Raw genomic sequence first — 20,673 nt, forward strand, 5'->3', positions numbered from 1 at the left:
TGCCACTGACACAGCCTGCAACCAAAACATGCGGCCTCTCCTTCACTGCAGCCAAGGTGAGTAAAACATTTAAACGTGTTAACCCTCGCAAGGCTGCAGGCCCAGACGGCATCCCCAGCCGCGCCCTCAGAGCATGCGCAGACCAGCTGGCTGGTGTGTTTACGGACATATTCAATCAATCCCTATCCCAGTCTGCTGTTCCCACATGCTTCAAGAGGGCCACCATTGTTCCTGTTCCCAAGAAAGCTAAGGTAACTGAGCTAAACGACTACCGCCCCGTAGCACTCACTTCCGTCATCATGAAGTGCTTTGAGAGACTAGTCAAGGACCATATCACCTCCACCCTACCTGACACACTAGACCCACTCCAATTTGCTTACCGCCCAAATAGGTCCACAGACGATGCAATCTCAACCACACTGCACACTGCCCTAACCCATCTGGACAAGAGGAATACCTATGTGAGAATGCTGTTCATCGACTACAGCTCGGCATTTAACACCATAGTACTCTCCAAGCTCGTCATCATGCTCGAGACCCTGGGTCTCGACCCCGCCCTGTGCAACTGGGTACTGGACTTCCTGACGGGCCACCCTCAACACTGGGGCCCCACAAGGGTGCGTTCTGAGCCCTCTCCTGTACTCCCTGTTCACCCACGACTGCGTGGCCACGCACGCCTCCAACTAAATCATCAAGTTTGCGGACGACACAACAGTGGTAGGCTTGATTACCAACAACGACGAGACGGCCTACAGGGAGGAGGTGAGGGCCCTCGGAGTGTGGTGTCAGGAAAATAACCTCACACTCAACGTCAACAAAACTAAGGAGATGATTGTGGACTTCATGAAACAGCAGAGGGAACACCTCCCTATCCACATCGATGGAACAGTAGTGGAGAGGGTAGCAAGTTTTAAGTTCCTCGGCATACACATCATTGATGGTTTCCTGTACTACCGATCACTCTTCCGTCTGATTTTGAGCCGCTGATTTGTCTCGCTTCTCACACCAATTTATCATAGATCGAATTCAGATGTTAAACCATCCTCTGCTACCATTTTGTTGGTGTTTACATACAGGAGAGGGAGAGCAAAACAACGACGTTGGACAGAGTGGAATCAGGTGTAGCAAAAAGGCAGTTTATTTTAAGATCAGAGATATCTTTGTTCTGCACCGTGCACGGACCTAAGCAATATGACTCTGTGAGGAGTCAGAATAATTAGGCTGCTCAGCCAGAGTTTACAGCAGAATGTATACACAGAATAATGTAGGTGGAGTCTCGTCGTGTTGGTCTTCTGACAGGTCCTGAAGAGTTGGAGGTGGGTCTGCTCTAGCCAGAGCAGGAGCCCCATTGGTGCACAGCAAAGTCCTCTGCTCTTGGCACCCGACCAGTAGGGGGGGGTAGAGTGTGAGTGTACAGTGCTCATGAAATGTATGTGTGTCAAGGAAGCGTGGATTTAGGTGTTTCCTGTCTTTGCAGGAGTGCATGCAAGGGTCAATGTCAGTGAGATTGTTTGGCACTCTAAGCTCGTTAGTGTTGCAGGCTGTTCTTTGTAGTTACAGGGGAGTATATTTGCGTGATGGCAGCTGTGTGTCCTTCGGATAATCATGTTATTGCACGTAGGCTCTAAACTTGACTGAGGACACTGGGCCCAGAGTTATCTGAGGACATCCGGTTTAACCAGAGCGTTGGTCTGCTAGTAATGCTTGATATTAGATTATTTATATAACAGTAGCACAGAGCACATTGCACTAATAATGGCGCTGACTAGGGAAATGTTCCCGCTGTTCTAGCAGGTAGCTGGACAATAGACTTGCCTAGATGGAGGGTAGGGAGAATTCTATCGTTAAATGTTTTTCTAAATTAGGTTCTATGTTCTATGTTAAGTATTATTATTATGTATCACATCCGACATCCGACCGTGATTGGGAGTCCCATAGGACGCCTCACAAGTGTCCCAGCGTTTCTCTCCCTCTAAAAACAGAAATACATTTGTGGCCTTTAAAACACATTATTTTGGCCTTTATTCAGATTACAATCGCTCACTTTCATTTAAAAAAAAAAATTAAATAACCTCATATAAAATTATAGTGTAGAAATGTTATGCTCTTTTTGTAACCTTTATGTAACTAGCCAACTCAGTTAAGAACAAATTCTTATGTTACAAGGACAGCCTACTCCTTCCTCGCCGTGGGGAATTGAACCCCGGTTCTTTTGCTCAACGGACCGAAACAGTTTCCAATGCATTGTCAACGGAGTTTGTAAACCAACCCAGATGTAATATAATTCTAGCCACATGTTGACTCAGTGGCGCTTCTCCATGCAGGACATGAGAGGGGGAGGGACTCACACTCTGTACACAGGAATAGGTTCATCACTGGTCACTGAGCTGGCAAGCTAATGTTAGGTAGTTAGTCATAGAAATGTACGTTCAGCCTGTGAATTATTTCAGTCCGATTTGACTTATATTAAGAAGTCAGCATTGCTTAACAGTTTCTTTCGTTTTTGACCTCGACATTGTTGCTGGATAGATACTTTCATATCTAACATGCTGGTGATGCTAGCCAGCTAACCTCATATCTGGATGCCTCACTCTAGTTCCCGATAGAGCAGCATACTGGTAAGTCAACTTTGCTTTCAAACTTTGTAATCATCTGTAGAGTTGTTTTACATGCAATCATACAAGCTAGATAGGTAGATATTTTGTTTAAAAGCCTGTTGTCATTCACTGGTTGTTTCTTTGGAGCTAGCTAAGCTATCACTAGCTAGCTAGTTGGATAGTAATTTGATGTACAGTAGGCTAAATCAACGTTACAGTATTACGGAATGACAACAATATAGCCTTGTCACTACTAGTTGGCATGTTGGTTGATATGGGGTGCAGTAGGGTAGCGCCGTTGGTATTCGTTGGGGTCCCTTGACAAAATGTCATTGTTGACTTGGTAAATTAAGCTAATGGTTGTGTGCACTCTCACTAGATATAATTTTAATGTTATTTATTTCACCAGGTAGGCCAGTTGAGAACTAGTTCTCATTTACAACTGCGACCTGGCCAAGATAAAACAAAGCAGTGTGACAAAAAACAACACGTGGAATAAACAAAAGTACAGTCGTGGCCAAAAGTTTTGAGAATGACACGAATATTAATGTTCACAAAGTTTGCTGCTTCAGTGTCTTTGGATATTTTTTTGTCAGATGTTACTATGGAATACTGAAGTATAATTACAAGCATTTCAAGTGTCAAAGGCTTGTATTGACAATTACTTGAGTCAATATTTGCTGTGTTGACCCTTCTTTTTCAAGACCTCTGCAATCCGCCCTGGCATGCTGTCAATTAACTTCTGGGCCACATCCTGACTGATGGCAGCCCATTCTTGCATAATCAATGCTTGGAGAATTTGTGGGGTTTTGCTTGTCCTCCTGCCTCTTGAGAATTGATCACAAGTTCGCAATGGGATTAAGGTCTGGGGAGTTTCCTGGCCATGGACCCAAATTTGCTTTCGGAGGATGTGTTGGTACCATTTTTTATTCATGGCTGTGTTCTTAGGCAAATTTGTGAGTGATCCCACTCCCTTGGCTGAGAAGCAACCCCACACATGAATGGTCTCAGGATGCTTTACTGTTTGGCATGACACAGGACTGATAGTAGCGCTCACCTTGTCTTCTCCGGACAAGCTTTTTTCCGGATGCCCCAAACAATCGGAAAGGGGATTCATCAGAGAAAATGACATTACCCCAGTTCTCAGTAGTCGAATCCCTATGCCTTTTGCAGAATATCAATCTGTCCCTGATGTTTTTCCTGGAGAGAAGTGGCTTATTTGCTGCCCTTCTTGACACCAGGCCATTCTCCAAAAGTCTTCACCTCACTGTGCGTGCAGATGCACTCACACCTGCCTGCTGCCATTCCTGAGCAAGCTCTGTACTGGTGGTGCCCTGATCCTGCAGCTGAATAAACTTTAGGAAACGGTCCTGGCGCTTGCTGGACTTTCTTGAGGCGCCCTGAAGCCTTCTTCACAACAATTGAATCGCTCTCCTTGAAGTTCTTGATGATCCGATAAATGGTTGATTTAGATGCAATCTTACTGGCAGCAATATCCTTGCCTGTGAAGCCTTTTTGTGCAAAGCATTGATGATGGCATGTGTTTCCTTGCAGGTAACCATGATTGACAGAGGAAGAACAATGACTCCAAGCACCACCCTCCTTTTGAAGCTTCCATTCTGTTATTCGAACTCAATCAGCATGACAGAGTGATCTCCAGCTTTGTCCTCGTCAATACTCACACCTGTGTTTACGAGAGAATCACTGACATGATGTCAGCTGGTCCTTTTGTGGCAGGGCTGAAATGCAGTGGAAATGTTTTGGGGGATTCAGTTAATTTGCATGGCAAAAAGGGACTTTGCAATTAATTGCAATTCATCTGATCACTCTTGATAACATTCTGGAGTTTATGCAAATTGCCATCATACAAACTGAGGCAGCAGACTTGAAAACGTGAAAATTAATATTTGTGTCATTCTCTGAACTTTTGACCACAACTGTACAGTCAATAATAATAGAAAAATCTATATACAGTGTGTTCAAATGTAGTAAGGCAATAAATAGGCCATAGTAGCGAAGTAATTACAATTTAGCAAATTGTGTGGTTTTGTGGCAGATTTTGAAAAGAAATAGACATACGGCATATCACCAGTAATTCTCAATCAGATGAGATACACAGCTAACCCATATTGAATTTCATTCATAAATGTGGACGCTAATTATTGTTAATATTCCAATTCTCTAGGCCCTCCATTCCCAAACTTGAAGCCCCCTGTCGCCAACTGGAAAGAACAGGAAAAAGTAGTGGCTTAAGGTACAACTTCCTATTGAGGAAATGTAAGACAATTTCGTGTCATATTTAGAGTTACTGACATGAAAAGAAGCATATACAAGCAACCTATCAAATGTATTTTATAAAGCCCCTTTCACATCAGCAGTTGTCACAAAGTGCTTATACAGATTCCCAGCCTAAAACCCCAAAGAGTAAGCAATGCAGACATAGAAGCTCAGTGACTAGGAAAAACTACCTAGAAATATAAGGGCGCAAGGCGAGACCCAGATGCAGACACCGGAGGCAGATGGTTTGAGTCTTTGATATTTATTGATCAATCCAAAAGGGGTAGGCAAGAGTGGTCGTGGACAGGCAAAAGGTCAAAACCAGTTCAGAGTCCAGGAGGTACAGAGTGGCAGGCAGAATGGTCAGGTAGGCGGGTACAGAGTCCAGAAAACGGGCAAGGATCAAAACCAGGAGGGCTAGCAAAAAGGGAATAGAAGCAGGAGTACAGGAAAACACGCTGGTTGACTTGAAAGACATACAAGACGAACTGGCACAGAGAGACAGGACACACGGGGACAAACACACCAGGGAATAGAAGCGACACCTGGAGGGGGTGAAGACAATCACAAGGACAAATCAAATCAAATCAAATTTTATTTGTCACATACACATGGTTAGCAGATGTTAATGCGAGTGTAGCGAAATGCTTGTGCTTCTAGTTCCGACAATGCAGTAATAACGAACAAGTAATCTAACTAACAATTCCAAAAAACTACTGTCTTATACACAGTGTAAGGGGATAAAGAATATATACATAAGGATATATGAATGAGTGATGGTACAGAGCAGCATAGGCAAGATACAGTAGATGATATTGAGTACAGTATATACATATGAGATGAGTATGTAAACCAAGTGGCATAGTTAAAGTGGCTAGTGATACATGTATTACATAAGGATGCAGTCGATGATATAGAGTACAGTATCTACGTATGCATATGAGATGAATAATGTAGGGTAAGTAACATTATATAAGGTAGCATTGTTTAAAGTGGCTAGTGATATATTTACATCATTTCCCATCAATTCCCATGATTAAAGTGGCTGGAGTAGAGTCAGTGTCATTGACAGTGTGTTGGCAGTAGCCACTCAATGTTAGTGGTGGCTGTTTAACAGTCTGATGGCCTTGAGATAGAAGCTGTTTTTCAGTCTCTCAGTCCCAGCTTTGATGCACCTGTACTGACCTCGCCTTTTGGATGACAGCGGGGTGAACAGGCAGTGGCTCGGGTGGTTGATGTCCTTGATGATCTTTATGGCCTTCCTGTAACATCGGGTGGTGTAGGTGTCCTGGAGGGCAGGTAGTTTGCCCCCGGTGATGCGTTGTGCAGACCTCACTACCCTCTGGAGAGCCTTACGGTTGAGGGCGGTGCAGTTGCCATACCAGGCGGTGATACAGCCCGCCAGGATGCTCTCGATTGTGCATCTGTAGAAGTTTGTGAGTGCTTTTGGTGACAAGCCGAATTTCTTCAGCCTCCTGAGGTTGAAGAGGCGCTGCTGCGCCTTCCTCACGATGCTGTCTGTGTGAGTGGACCAATTCAGTTTGTCTGTGATGTGTATGCCGAGGAACTTAAAACTTGCTACCCTCTCCACTACTGTTCCATCGATGTGGATGGGGGTGTTCCCTCTGCTGTTTCCTGAAGTCCACAATCATCTCCTTAGTTTTGTTGACGTTGAGTGTGAGGTTATTTTCCTGACACCACACTCCGAGGGCCCTCACCTCCTCCCTGTAGGCCGTCTCGTCGTTGTTGGTAATCAAGCCTACCACTGTTGTGTCGACGCAAACTTGATGATTGAGTTGGAGCGTGCGTGGCCACGCAGTCTTGGGTGAACAGGGAGTACAGGAGAGGGCTCAGAACGCACCCTTGTGGGGCCCCAGTGTTGAGGATCAGTGGGGAGGAGATGTTGTTGCCTACCCTCACCACCTGGGGGCGGCCCGTCAGGAAGTCCAGTACCTAGTTGCACAGGGCGTGGTCGAGACCCAGGGTCTCGAGCTTGATGACGAGCTTGGAGGGTACTATGGTGTTGAATGCCGAGCTGTAGTCGATGAACAGCATTCTCACATAGGTATTCCTCTTGTCCAGATGGGTTAGGGCAGTGTGCAGTGTGGTTGAGATTGCATCGTCTGTGGACCTATTTGGGCGGTAAGCAAATTGGAGTGGGTCTAGGGTGTCAGGTAGGGTGGAGGTGATATGGTCCTTGACTAGTCTCTCAAAGTAGTCGTTTAGCTCAGTTACCTTAGCTTTCTTGGGAACAGGAACAATGGTGGCCCTCTTGAAGCATGTGGGAACAGCAGACTGGTATAGGGATTGATTGAATATGTCCGTAAACACACCGGCCAGCTGGTCTGCGCATGCTCTGAGGGCGCGGCTGGGGATGCCGTCTGGGCCTGCAGCCTTGCGAGGGTTAACACGTTTAAATGTCTTACTCACTTCGGCTGCAGTGAAGGAGAGACCGCATGTTTTCGTTGCAGGCCGTGTCAGTGGCACTGTATTGTCCTCAAAGCGGGCAAAAAAGTTATTTAGTCTGCCTGGGAGCAAGACATCCTGGTCCGTGACTGGGCTGGGTTTCTTCCTGTAGTCCGTGATTGACTGTAGACCCTGCCACATGCCTCTTGTGTCTGAGCCGTTGAATTGAGATTCTACTTTGTCTCTGTACTGGCGCTTAGCTTGTTTGATAGCCTTGCGGAGGGAATAGCTGCACTGTTTGTATTCAGTCATGTTACCAGACACCTTGCCCTGATTAAAAGCAGTGGTTCGCGCCTTCAGTTTCACACGAATGCTGCCATCAATCCACGGTTTCTGGTTAGGGAATGTTTTAATCGTTGCTATGGGAACGACATCTTCAACGCACGTTCTAATGAACTCGCACACCGAATCAGCGTATTCGTCAATGTTGTTGTTGTCTGACGCAATACGAAACATCTCCCAGTCCACGTGATGGAAGCAGTCTTGGAGTGTGGAGTCAGCTTGGTCGGACCAGCGTTGGACAGACCTCAGCGTGGGAGCCTCTTGTTTTAGTTTCTGTCTGTAGGCAGGGATCAACAAAATGGAGTCGTGGTCAGCTTTTCCGAAAGGGGGCGGGGCAGGGCCTTATATGCGTCGCGGAAGTTAGAGCAACAATGATCCAGGGTCTTTCCCCCTGGTTGCGCAATCGATATGCTGATAAAATTTAGGGAGTCTTGTTTTCAGATTAGCCTTGTTAAAATCCCCAGCTACAATGAATGCAGCCTCCGGATAAATCGTTTCCAGTTTGCAGAGAGTTAAATAAAGTTCGTTCAGAGCCATCGATGTGTCTGCTTGGGGGGGGATATATACGGCTGTGATTATAATCGAAGAGAATTCTCTTGGTAGATAATGCGGTCTACATTTGATTGTGAGGAATTCTAAATCAGGTGAACAGAAGGATTTGAGTTCCTGTATGTTTCTTTCATCACACCATGTCACGTTGGCCATGAGGCATACGCCCCCGCCCGTCTTCTTACCAGAAAGATGTTTGTTTCTGTCAGCGCGATGCGTGGAGAAACCCGCTGGCTGCACCGCTTCGGATAGCGTCTCTCCAGTTAGCCATGTTTCCGTGAACCAGAGAACGTTACAGTCTCTGATGTCCCTCTGGAATGCTACCCTTGCTCGGATTTCATCAACCTTGTTGCCAAGAGACTGGACATTGGCAAGAAGAATGCTAGGGAGTGGTGCACGGTGTGCCCGTCTCTGGAGTCTGACCAGAAGACAGCTTCGTTTCCCTCTTTTTCTGAGTCGTTTTTTTGGGTCGCTGCATGTAATCCACTCCGTTGTCCTGGTTGTAAGGCAGAACACAGGATCCGCGTCGCGAAAAACATATTCTTGGTCGTACTGATGGTGAGTTGACGCTGATCTTATATCCAGTAGTTCTTCTCGGCTGTATGTAATGAAACCTAAGATGACCTGGGGTACTAGTGTAAGAAATAACACGTAAAAAAACTGCATAGTTTCCTAGGAACGCGAAGCGAGGCGGCCATCTCTGTCGGCGCCGGAAGTAGTCTGTGAAACAGATCAGGGTGTGACAAGAAAGGCAGGAACCTAAGGAAGAAACCTAGAGGAACCAGGCTCTGATGGGTGGCCAGTCCTATTCTGGCTGTGCTGGTGGAGATTATACAAGAGTACAGCCATTTAGCCAGATTATTCTTCAAGACGTTTAAACGTTCATAGATGACCAGCAGTGTCAAATAATAGAGGGTTATTGTGGGTGCAATAGTTCAGCACCTCAGGAGTAAATGCCAGTTGGCTTTTCATGGCTGAGCATTTAGAGGTTGAGACAGAGAAAGACAGGATCAAACAGAGGGTCTGGGACAAGTTAATACCTCCGGTGAGCCTTGAGCAGGTCAGGGTTCCATAGCTGCAGACAGAAACAGCAGAGACAGCAGCACGACTAGGTGGACTGGAGACAGGGACAGCCAGGAGTTGTCAGGCCAGATAGTCCCGAGGCATGGTCCTAGAGCTCATGTCCTGCATCCTTTATTTAACTTGAGTGTAGATTAAGCCCTAGAGGTTTGTAACTTCACATGATTTAGCCTAGTTGTCAATCCAGATCTGAATATTTGATATCCTTTTTACTGTACACTGTTGATAGTCATTTTTCACAAGCTAATCACCGAATGGCCTACTACAAGGATGTTTTCAACTTGACACTTCTATGTCATAATAACACAGAACACACACACACACATCAGATGGCAATGGCAAGTACAACGAGCAGTTGGGAAAATGAAGTCTGCTGTGTGTGTTGCCAGATACACACACACACACACACACACACACACAAACTTACTTCATTTGTTGTATTGTATTTATTATGGATCCCCATTAGGTGCTGCCAAGACAGCAGTCACTCTTCTTTGGGTCCAGCAAAATTAAGGCAGTCATACAATTTTAAAAACATTACAATACATTCACAACACATTAAGTCTATGCCCTCAGGCTACAACTCTACTACAACATATCTACAGCTCAAAATCCTTGTGTACGTGTGTATACAGTGTGTATGTCATCGTTTGTATGCATGTGTCTCTTCACAGTCCCCGCTGTTCCATAAGGTGTATTTTTATCTGTTTTTGAAATTTAATTTTACTGCTTGCACAAGTTACTTGATGTGGAATAGAGTTCCATGTAGTCATGGCTCTATGTACGACTGTGCGCCTCCCATAGTTTGTTGTGTTTAGGTTAGTGTGTAGTCAAGGCTTTGTCATTCAAATTGTGCCTATTTTTCAGATCTGCCAACCTGCTCGGTGGGTGACAGGTAACCGTCTTTCCACCAAGCTGTTCCAGGCCTGGAGTGGAACTTCCATAGGCTTGTAGACCTGAAGTGGTGTGATGTTTGTCCAGGTATTTATCAAACACACTCACTCAATCATTCACTCTGTTTTGTTGTATAATTATTTTAACTTAAGAACATTGTTCCTCTCTCTTTTAGATCTGACACGCCTATTAGCTCAACCACAGTCTTCACAGCTGCAGTCGTCTGCATCTAATACACCGGCCACGACAGGTGACACAGGTAATTATCACATGCATGTATACACACATGCACACTCTCCCTCACTTGGGGCTCTATTCAATCACATCTGCTTTAGCCAACATCCACATAGCGGTTGTTTTGGCGGTGTCTGAGGTGGAACTGTGTTAGAGCTGTCAAATTCACAAGTGGCTCCTGGCATTATACCTAAAGCGGACATTGCCATTGGTAGAAACTGAGTCGTTTCAACAGAAATCTCATGCAGCCCTGTTTACAAGTTAGAACACTGGAATTTGAGATGTAATCTACACCTCGATTCGGCTGATAGAAGTCCTCATTATTTAGTTTAAGGATTTTGAATTTGAGCGTAATTATTTCTATAACCTACACTTTCGCGTTCTGAACTTGTAACGCGAGTAGGACGGTGTAGTTTTATGACAATGATCCAGAACCGCTGCTTACCGATTTGACAGATCCAACACAGTTACACCTCAGACACCACCAAAAACTTCAGCTATGCGGGTTTTTGCTATCGCCGGTTAATGCTTGTGCTGATTGAATCTAGGCCTTTACAGTCATTGTCTATTTAGGTTGTATGATTATTGTCAGTTAAGAAAATTGTGCCTCTGTCTTTTAGATCTGCTGTAGTATTTACTGCTGTCCACTGCTGTAGTATTTAATTTACCGGCTGCACCAGTTTCTACTCCACTGGCCGTGAAGGGAGAAACTTTTGAGGATTCCCAGATGGATACAGGTAATTCAGAATTATATTGCATATGCTCACCCACACCAACAGATGTACACACAGACATGTTGTTGAGCTGTATACTTACTGTCACTTTGTGCATCTCTCTTTCAGATCTGCCATGCACTCCACCACTGCCTGACAACCTCACCCAGAAGTGCATACACTGGGCCTTTCAAGACTGACAAAGCAGAGATGGGTGGCTGACAAGGAAAAATAAAACAACACGCGCACACACACACTCACACACACACTTTATCCACAATGTAAATAAGTTGTAATTGCTTGCTTATTTAATGATTGCTCCATTTTATTTTAGGATTGGAGATATCTACTCCTATATATCCATTATCAATGTCTGCATAATTACTCTAAATATCTATCAAATCAAAGTGGGATTGATAATATTATAAAAGACTGTGTACAGTTTTAGGAAATTCTGTGTACATTTTTCTGAGTTGAAAAACACGCCTCCCTCTCACACACACACACTACACCCAATGTAAATAAATTGCAATAACTTGTTTAATGTATGTATGCTCCACTTTATTTTAGGAAAATATCTGTAATAAAGTACATTCACAGTTAAAGTAATGTCTTTGGTTTATTGGATATTTCTCCTAATGCAATGTGTGACCAGAAGGAAGTCTGCTGAAAGTTGAAAGGTTCATCATTAATAACTGACACAATTCTATAATGAATACATATAATAATAGAGTGACCAATAGTTACTGTATTGTGATTGTTTAGTGTTTTATTTATTCAATCAAGTAGTGCCCCAAGGAGGGATCGTCTGTGTCTCAGAAACAGCAGAAAGGGTCAAATAAGGTCACCAAAATTTCTGTTACTGCTATACATGACTGGCCGCAGCGCACAAAACTGGCATTATTTAGCTAAATAGCCCAGCACTGTAGCCTACTCCCTACCATCACGTTGTACAGCGCCATATTTTCCGTTCCATCCTAACAGAAACCCAGAGGGTTTTTCTTGGAGTAGAAACACCATAATATTAATCAAATGAATTAATAAATCCTCTTAAGTCGACCCCCTACTTTTTCGATCATTCTGTTAAAAATCCCGCAACATTTCGGCGTCCTGCTACTCATGCCAGGAATATAGTATATGCATATGATTAGTATGTGTGGATAGAAAACACTCTCACGTTTCTAAAACTGGTTAAATCACGGCTGTGACTATAACAGAGCGTCTGTTTCATCGAAAAGCGCAAGAAAAACTGATCACTGAAAACTGGAAAAAATATCCATGCGCCACTTGCATGTATTGTTGAATGGAAACTAAATTAAATGGGGCCGAGATTGCAATTCCTACAGCTTCCACACGATGTCGCCAGTCTCGTCATTTGCGGTGCCTTTGTTTCTTGGTCAAACGTACTAGAGAGATCACTTTCCATCCGGTCTCAGACAGGAAGTTTTGGAAGACAGATTTTGGAAGATGATTTGAAATCGTGGAGCTATTGAATACACATCGCCCGTGATCAATTTGATAGATTATTAACGTTTACTGATACCTAAAGTTGGATTACAAAAGTATTTCGAAGTGTTTTGTGAAAGTTTATCGTCGACTTTTTTAATTTAAAAAAATGACGTAGCGTTTTCAAACGGTGTTTTTTTTTTTAATCACACAGTTTCCATAGATGGCTATTTTGGGTATATATGGACCGATTTAATCGAAAAAAAGACCCAATAATGATGTTTATGGGACATATAGGAGTGCCAACAAAGAAGCTCGTCAAAGGTAATGAAAGTTTTATATTTTATTTCTGCTATTTGTGTAGCGCCGGCTACGCGAAATCTTTTGTTTACGTCGCATTCAGGTATTTCGGGGTGTTGCATGCTATCAGATAATAGCTTCTCATGCTTTCGCCGAAAAGCATTTTAATAATCTGACTTGTTGGCTAGATTCACAACGAGTGTAGCTTTAATTCACTACCCTGCATGTGTGTTTTAATGAACGTTTGAGTTTTAACGAGTGCTATTAGCATTTGTGGCGTAGCGCATTTGCATTTGCTGATGGCTAGATGAGACGATTGCGTCTCGGGTCGACGCAAGAGGTTTGGACACGCCTACTCATTCCAGGGTTTTTCTTTATTTGTACTATTTTCTACATTGTAGAATAGTGAATAAATCACAACTATGAAATAACACATATGGAATCAGTTAAGAACACATTCTTATTTACAACAACAGCCTACACCTTCCTCCCCATTGGGGAATTCAACCCCGGTCTCCCGCGTGCCCGTGAGACACTGGAATTCTTTAGCTAAATAGCCCAGCACAGTAGCCTACTCCTGACTGCCATGTTGTACAGCACCATGTTTTTCTTGAAATAGAAACACCATAATATTAATCAAATTAATTTAGCAACATTTCTTAAAATCAGTCCCATATACTATGTTCTTGCAAAAAAACGTTGTAAATTCTCTAGTACAGCCACTATTGAAGGCTATCAAATGCTTCTCAAAGATGCCCTCTGGTGGTCAAACTAGCACTAACTAACATTAATGGTACCAGTGGTTGGCACTTAAATAACGTAATTCTGTGGCACCACACAAGCTGTGCTGCAGTACGTTGCAACTTTTAAAGGACAAACCACTGTATACAGAGTATATAAACATCCCCATCATACCATTTTTTTGTGATCCAATATGTAATGTAGTACACTTGTAATAATTTGGTTGTAATCCAGAGAGTTTACAAAAATGTACTAGATCCTCTATGAGGCTGTGTGAAGGGTGTGAAGGGACCCAAGTTGTGGATTTAAAAGAAAACATGAATCATCACCATCTAATCCCTTGATATTATTGTTGGATCTGATTTTAATAGCTAACATTTCGATGGCCATAATAAATAGATATGCCGATAGTGGACAACCTTATTTTACTCCTCTTGACAGTTTAAAACTTTCTGAGAAGTAGCCATTATTTACTATTTTACACCTAGGGTTTCTATACATTATTTTAACCCCTTTTATAAGAGATTCTCCAAAATATATAAACTCCAGTCGTACTTTTGTCATGGATATTCTTGCGCAGGGACACAAGTCAATCTTAAAGGAATCATTGTTTATTTGTCAGTGCTCTGGAGAGGTCCCAACCAACTCAAAGCACCATAGTACACATGTCAATCAGAACCTCCCCCTGGGCAGTCCCAGCTGACGCTGCCATGAAACATTATGACCATCCTGTGTCACCTTACTTGGACTAAGAATAATACACTTTATAACACTGTCAAGAAGTATGTGTCACCTAACGTGGACTAAGAAATTACGGTATATGACACTATCAACAAGCATTGTGACCATCAGAATCATATAAGTCAGTTAGGCCTATCACGTCCCTATATCAGTCATGTCAAATAGAGGGTGACTTGTCCTGCTCCTGAAATCTGCTCCTGCTTTCATCCCAGTCATCAGCATTGGGGCAGGTGGATGTCTGAAAGCAATGCGTGCGCAATTGCAATGATAATTTAATATGGTCAATAAAACAAATGTACAGTATATAACATAAACACACTGTTGGCCAATCGGAATCCACGTTTCAATATTGTTTTGATCACATGGCCTGGGATATGTTCCGGGTAGCCTCCGAGAATAACTGACAAATACACTGATACGGTGACTGAGTTTATCAGGAAGTGTATAGGAGATGTTGTACCCACTGTGACTATTAAAACCTACCCTAAAAAGTTACCTTGGATAGATGGCAGCATTCGCGTAAAATGAAAGTGCGAACCATCGCACTTAACCATGGCAAGGTGACTGGGAATTTGGACGAATAAAAACAGTGTAGTTACTCTCTCCGTAAGGCAATCAAACAGGCAAAAACGTCAGTATAGAGACATAGTGGAGTCATAGTTCAACGGATTAGACACGAGAAGTACAGTACTAGTCAAAGGTTTAGACACACCTACTCATTCTAGGGTTTTTCTTTATTTTTAAAATTTTCTAAATTGTAAAATAATAGTGAAGACATCAAAACTACGAAATAACACATATGTAATCATGTAGAAACTAAACTAGTGTTAAACAAATCAAAATAGTTTTGAGATTCTTCAAAGTAGTCACCCTTTGCCTTGATGACAGCTTTGCACACTCTTGGCATTCTCTCAACCAGCTTCACCTGGAATACTTTTCCAACAGTCTTGAAGAAGTTCCCACATATACTGAGCACTTGATGGCTGCTTTTCCTTCACTCTGCGGTCCAACTCACTCTGCGGTCCAACTCAGCGATGTACGAGATCTTCAGTTTCTTGTTAATTTCTCACTTGGAATAGTTAATTTCTCAGAACAAGAATTGACTAACAAGTTTATGAAGAAAGTTCTTTGTTTCTAGCCATTTTGAACCTGTAATTGAACCCACAAATTCTGATGCTCCAGATACTAAACTAGTCTATAGAAGGCAAGTTTAATTGTTTCTTTAATCAGCTTCAGCACAGTTTTCACCTGTGCTAACATAATTGCAAAGGGGTTTTCTAATGATCAATTCGCCTTTTAAAATGATAAACTTGGATTAGCTAACACAATATGCCATTGGAACACAGGAGTGGTTGCTGTTAATGGGCCTATGTAGATATTCCATTAAAAATCAGCTGTTTCCAGCTACAACAGTCATTTACAACATTAACAATGTCTACACTGTATTTCGGATCAATTTGATGTTATTTTAATATAAATTATTTTTGCTTTTCTTTAAAAAACAAGGACATTTTTAAGTGACCTCAAACTTTTGAACAGTCGTATATATCCCATACATACGACTAATAAAAGTTGAAACTTGACTACTCTTTAGCATTAAAAACAATGTTGATGTTTGATTCAGTGACAATCCTATTTTGAGTGTTTGTGTAAAGAGGATAGGGTCTGTGTCTCCGTTAGCTAGGCTAGCCAACAGTCCATCTGTGTCATAGCATGCTTTGAAAGCTAACGTAGGTAAATTGCTAACTATCATGGTAAATGGATATTAGGGAACATCATACTGTCCATGTAGTTAACTAAAACACATTTCAAAACATGAAATCGGTCTACTAATGTATGTTGTGTATTTTTGTAGCTGCATATAATCTCTTGTTGACTGGCTAGAAGGGTGGAAATAGTTTTTGTTTTGTAGTTACCAGTGCCTAGCTAGCTGGCTAGGTTATGTTTACAACTGGTTGTCTGTAACTATATGGAACACTAGGTTTCGGTGCTCACCATATTGTTAGTATTAGGCTATAACTAGTACAGGAAGGGCTAAAAAGTCTAAACCTTGTTCACTCTCTGCAGTGCAATTTCATATTTTGGTCTGCCTCCTAGTTGAAGCCAAGTCACTGGCACAGCCTCAGTGGGTTACTTTTGACTTTTGAGCATCCTTTGTAAGAAATATGATCCTTCTCCAGATAACAATTCCTGATAGAAGAACAATGAATAGCAGAGCTGGGTTCAGACATGCCAGATGATCAAGCATACAGGAGGCCCCAAGAGGCATCATGTAAGGTTTGATTTGGACTAGCTGTGCACTGTTCCCTGTAATGTAATGTTTTGTGTAAAACTAAAATACTGTGAGAAGCATAACATAAGAACGCATATACATGTATGTCATGTGATGGATTGGTATCAACACTCATGGTCTGTAAGGAAGATGTCTCTCTGGTTTCTGCCCTGTAGTATAACAAGGAGGTGGGTAGAACGATGGTTCCGACCCATCAGGGATTGTACCTATTGGGCCAAACATGTTGTTTGTGAATGTCTGGAACCATCTCCTTCGATGGTTAATTGCATGTGTAATGCCACATGCAATTGCGTGAGAGAGTTTTGATGGCCTCTATTAAAAAGAGGATCCCATCAGCTTTCTGTAGGCTAGGCCTATTATATTTATTTATCAACTTTCCTAATATTAAGCACATTGGTTCTCTTACAACAGGAGTATGGCATGAAAATGAACCACAGGAAAAGCTCCTCCATTTGCTATTTAGGTGCATAGTTGACTTTCTTTTTCCCATGCCCCTGTTCCGAGACAGGTGCATAATAATGGTCCATTCTAAATCAAAACTACTTTCACACATATATTATTTAGTATATGTAAAGACAACATTGAATTAAGAATAGTCTGATGGGTGACAATATTAGCCTATCACTTGTGAATTATGTATTATCACTTGTGAGTGATGCCCAGCATGTGCAGTATGTCAAGAAACAGTGCATGTCTTTTTTGGGGGGACAAATCATAGTTGCACACCTCTTATAGCCTAGCCCATAGCCCAAAATGTTTTTATAAGGTATGTAATCACAACTAAAGTGGCCAGATAACTTCTTAAAATTAAGTACATTAATTCGCTTTAAAACCGGTGTAGAGCCTAACTGGCATACATAGGCGGCTCTTTTATAATAGAGCATTACAGTACATGCATAATCTCATTTCCCTGCTAATTGATTGCATTTTGGAACATTCGTGCTTATAACCTACTGCCGTGTGCACATTGCTGCGCTTGTAATGTGAAGAAATAGCCTAATAGTTTATTAACATTTTAAGCTAAACGTTGTGATCTGTTGCATCAGCCTCATTGCTTTGAAAATATTTTGTTGATGCGAGTGGTTGTATTAATTTGGTATCTAATGCATCCCACAACTGGAATATTGGAATATTTCTTTCTTTCACAGAAGAAGTTTACCAATAGAATAGGTCAACCTTTGTACTATGGGGGATAGTAGATTGACATAGGCTAGTGCTTGTTCTGTTCGTTAGGCCTACTCATCTTATTGGCTGATTAAGATTTGCCTAAAAGTGGACAGTTCTTCTAAACATATGCAGTATGCATCTCGGAATTTGATGTGTCTGTCTTCACTTGTAGCCTACTTCTTAGCTGTGAGAAGGACCCGATCACCTGACAGGCATTGGCTATTAAGAATTGTGTCACGCCCTGACCTTAGAGATCCTTTTTATGTCTCTATTTTGGTTTGGTCAGGGCGTGAGTTGGGGTGAGCATTCTATGTTTTGCATTCTATGTTTTTTATTTCTGTGTGTTTGGCCGGGTGTGGTTCTCAATCAGAGGCAGCTGTCTATCGTTGTCTCTGATTGAGAACCATACTTACGTAGCCTTTTCCCACCTATGTTTTGTGGGTAGTTGTTTTCTTTTTTTGTGTGTCTGCACCAGACAGAACTGTTTCGGGTTTCATTCATTCTCTTTGTTTTGTTATTCAGTTCAAATAAAAAAGATGAACATGTACCACGCTGCACCTTGGTCCTCACCTTCTTCCACCAACAGCCGTTACAAATTGAGGTATCTGACAGAGCCATGTGAGTAAGAGGTACTTTGAACACAGCAGCCAGGAGAAAGGAATTATTATTATATAATTATATTCAGCCCAAGGGCACAATGACTGATGAATTGTGTACAGGAAAGAAACAAATCAGAGCTCATGCTTTTCATTTTTTTTCAAATCATCATTAGAGTCACATCATGCAGCCTTAAATGTATTAAAATCTAAACATAAAGCCCAACGTTTGTATCACAACTAAAGTTACATAAATAACTAAATTAAGCATATAGGAGGACTTTTTTGTTAACCCCTCAACACAATAGTGCGCACTTCCTTGGAAATCATTTGGAGAAAATATCCTTTCTATTTATTCAGCTATGTTCAATTGTATTATTTATACTATAAAATAATACAAATTAATGCCACGGAATTCTAAGCAAATCTTGTCTGCTAAATGAACTAGTATAGCCATATCAGGGCCTAACATCAAGACAACTCAGGGTATTCTGTTCTTTTGAAATAGACTACATTTTCTTCATATCATGTTTGTTTAGACATGTCTAAAATAAATAATGTATTTATTGTGATGGTGTGGGCTATATTACATTGATTTATTAGACTTTGATGTTCCAAAGGTTTGCATCAGTGGGTGTAGACTATGCGTGGAAGCCAGGAGATGCTAAACATGTTTATGTTAAATAACAATCAATTACCGTGAGACTGGTAGTTATTTGCTTGACAAACACCGGCTGACAACATTCCATGACCACAAGTCTTGGTTTTCATGTATTTTAATTCTACAAATGAAATATGAGATGTTCCTGCACTCTTATCACACTTTGACGCAATGAAAAGCACTTTTCACACTAAATATTAGCCATTGAATTAAAACCCAATGAAAGGGCAATAGACGGTTATATCCAGTTGTTGGACTGATAAGTAATATGGATAGCATACTAAATAAATACACTGATCACAGTGGTTATGTACATACAGCAACTTTAGTATAGCCTACACATGCTTTCCTGATGGCAACAGATATACTTATCCATCTTAATAATGAAGAGGTGCATTTTTTGTTATTTCCCCCAGTATCACTAATCAAGCCGCTTCAGCCACTACTGTACCGAGATTAATTGTTTTCATTTTCTATCATTTGGACAGAGGAAGCTATAATTGCAGCAATATATCACATGAACTTGGTGAAAAACTCCAAAGTCTTCTCCAATGAAGTTGTTTCATGAAGAGCTGATTTCAATGTGTTGAATAGTATTGTATCTCAAATGTATAAGAAGTATGTGTCCTCTTTTCACAATTATCAGGACTGGTATGGCATAGCTTGTACTATGGATATATCATACATTACCGAATTTAGATTGTTGATGTATGAGGTCTTGGCAGCTCGTTTTTGTGTTTATCTGAATGCAATGTAGGGACCAAGTCTTGCCATTAATATAGTATGTTTGTTCTCATTTGTGGAGATGGGAAGAGGTGATTGGAACAGAATACGTGACAGCTTACTGCCCTGGCTAGGGTGTGGTGTGTCCCTATGGAATTTAGAGAATGCCATGCACCCTTGGGAATAAAGCCTCCAGCAGTGGATTTGGGTTTTGGTATGTATTAGAAAAATTACTTTATTTTACAGGTTTGATGTTTGTTGATACTTGTCATGTTATTGTCAGTTAGGACCCCTACTGATGCTTAAAATAAAAGTGTGTAATTGTGTACTGTATATTATGTCCTACAATGTCTGATATTTGAATTGAATTTCATAAAAATAAGTAAATACAAAATAATATCTGAGACGTGGCCAACCTAAAAAAAGACACACTTTTATGTCATGGCAGCTTTTCATCACATCCTCTGTGAAATAGCTTCTCTTCAGAAGTAGATTTCCCTGCACAGTGTTAAAGATCATGTGCAAAATAGGCCACACAAAAAGTTTCAGGAAAGGCTTCAAAATTCAATGAGAAATGCTCTGGGTTCTGTATGGCTTATGACTGAGGAGTACAAAGGTCCCCCACATCATCATCATTATCATAATCATTTGTACTCTGAAAACCCCCCAATCGCTTCTGGTAAACACATACTTTTTCTGTACCAGTAATTGTTGTGAAAGACGAGAATTATGGGGTAGTGCATTTTGACAGGGAATGTAGGCTGTCCAAAGAAAAAGTCAAAGGAGAAGTCTCACCTTATATCGCCTTCTGTATTTTTTTTATCTGGACTGACTGCCAAACAGTGGATTGATGCATCCTCCTTTGGTGTTCCTAAATTTCCTAAAAGACCCATGTCTGGAATGTTGAAATGGT

The 20,673-nt window shown here is 41.7% G+C and overlaps 1 long non-coding RNA gene across 1 annotated transcript; it reads left to right on the forward strand.

The window, feature by feature from the left end:
* Positions 1 to 2,334: 2,334 nt before the first annotated feature.
* On the forward strand, positions 2,335 to 11,685 carry LOC112233909. The gene is made up of 6 exons (XR_002950821.2): positions 2,335 to 2,618; positions 4,783 to 4,851; positions 10,119 to 10,232; positions 10,321 to 10,404; positions 11,000 to 11,116; positions 11,222 to 11,685. It is a non-coding gene; the product is annotated as an uncharacterized LOC112233909 (long non-coding RNA).
* The last annotated feature ends 8,988 nt before the right edge of the window (positions 11,686 to 20,673 follow it).

This window comes from Oncorhynchus tshawytscha, linkage group LG02, assembly GCF_018296145.1.
Source record: "Oncorhynchus tshawytscha isolate Ot180627B linkage group LG02, Otsh_v2.0, whole genome shotgun sequence".
NCBI lineage: Eukaryota > Metazoa > Chordata > Actinopteri > Salmoniformes > Salmonidae > Oncorhynchus > Oncorhynchus tshawytscha.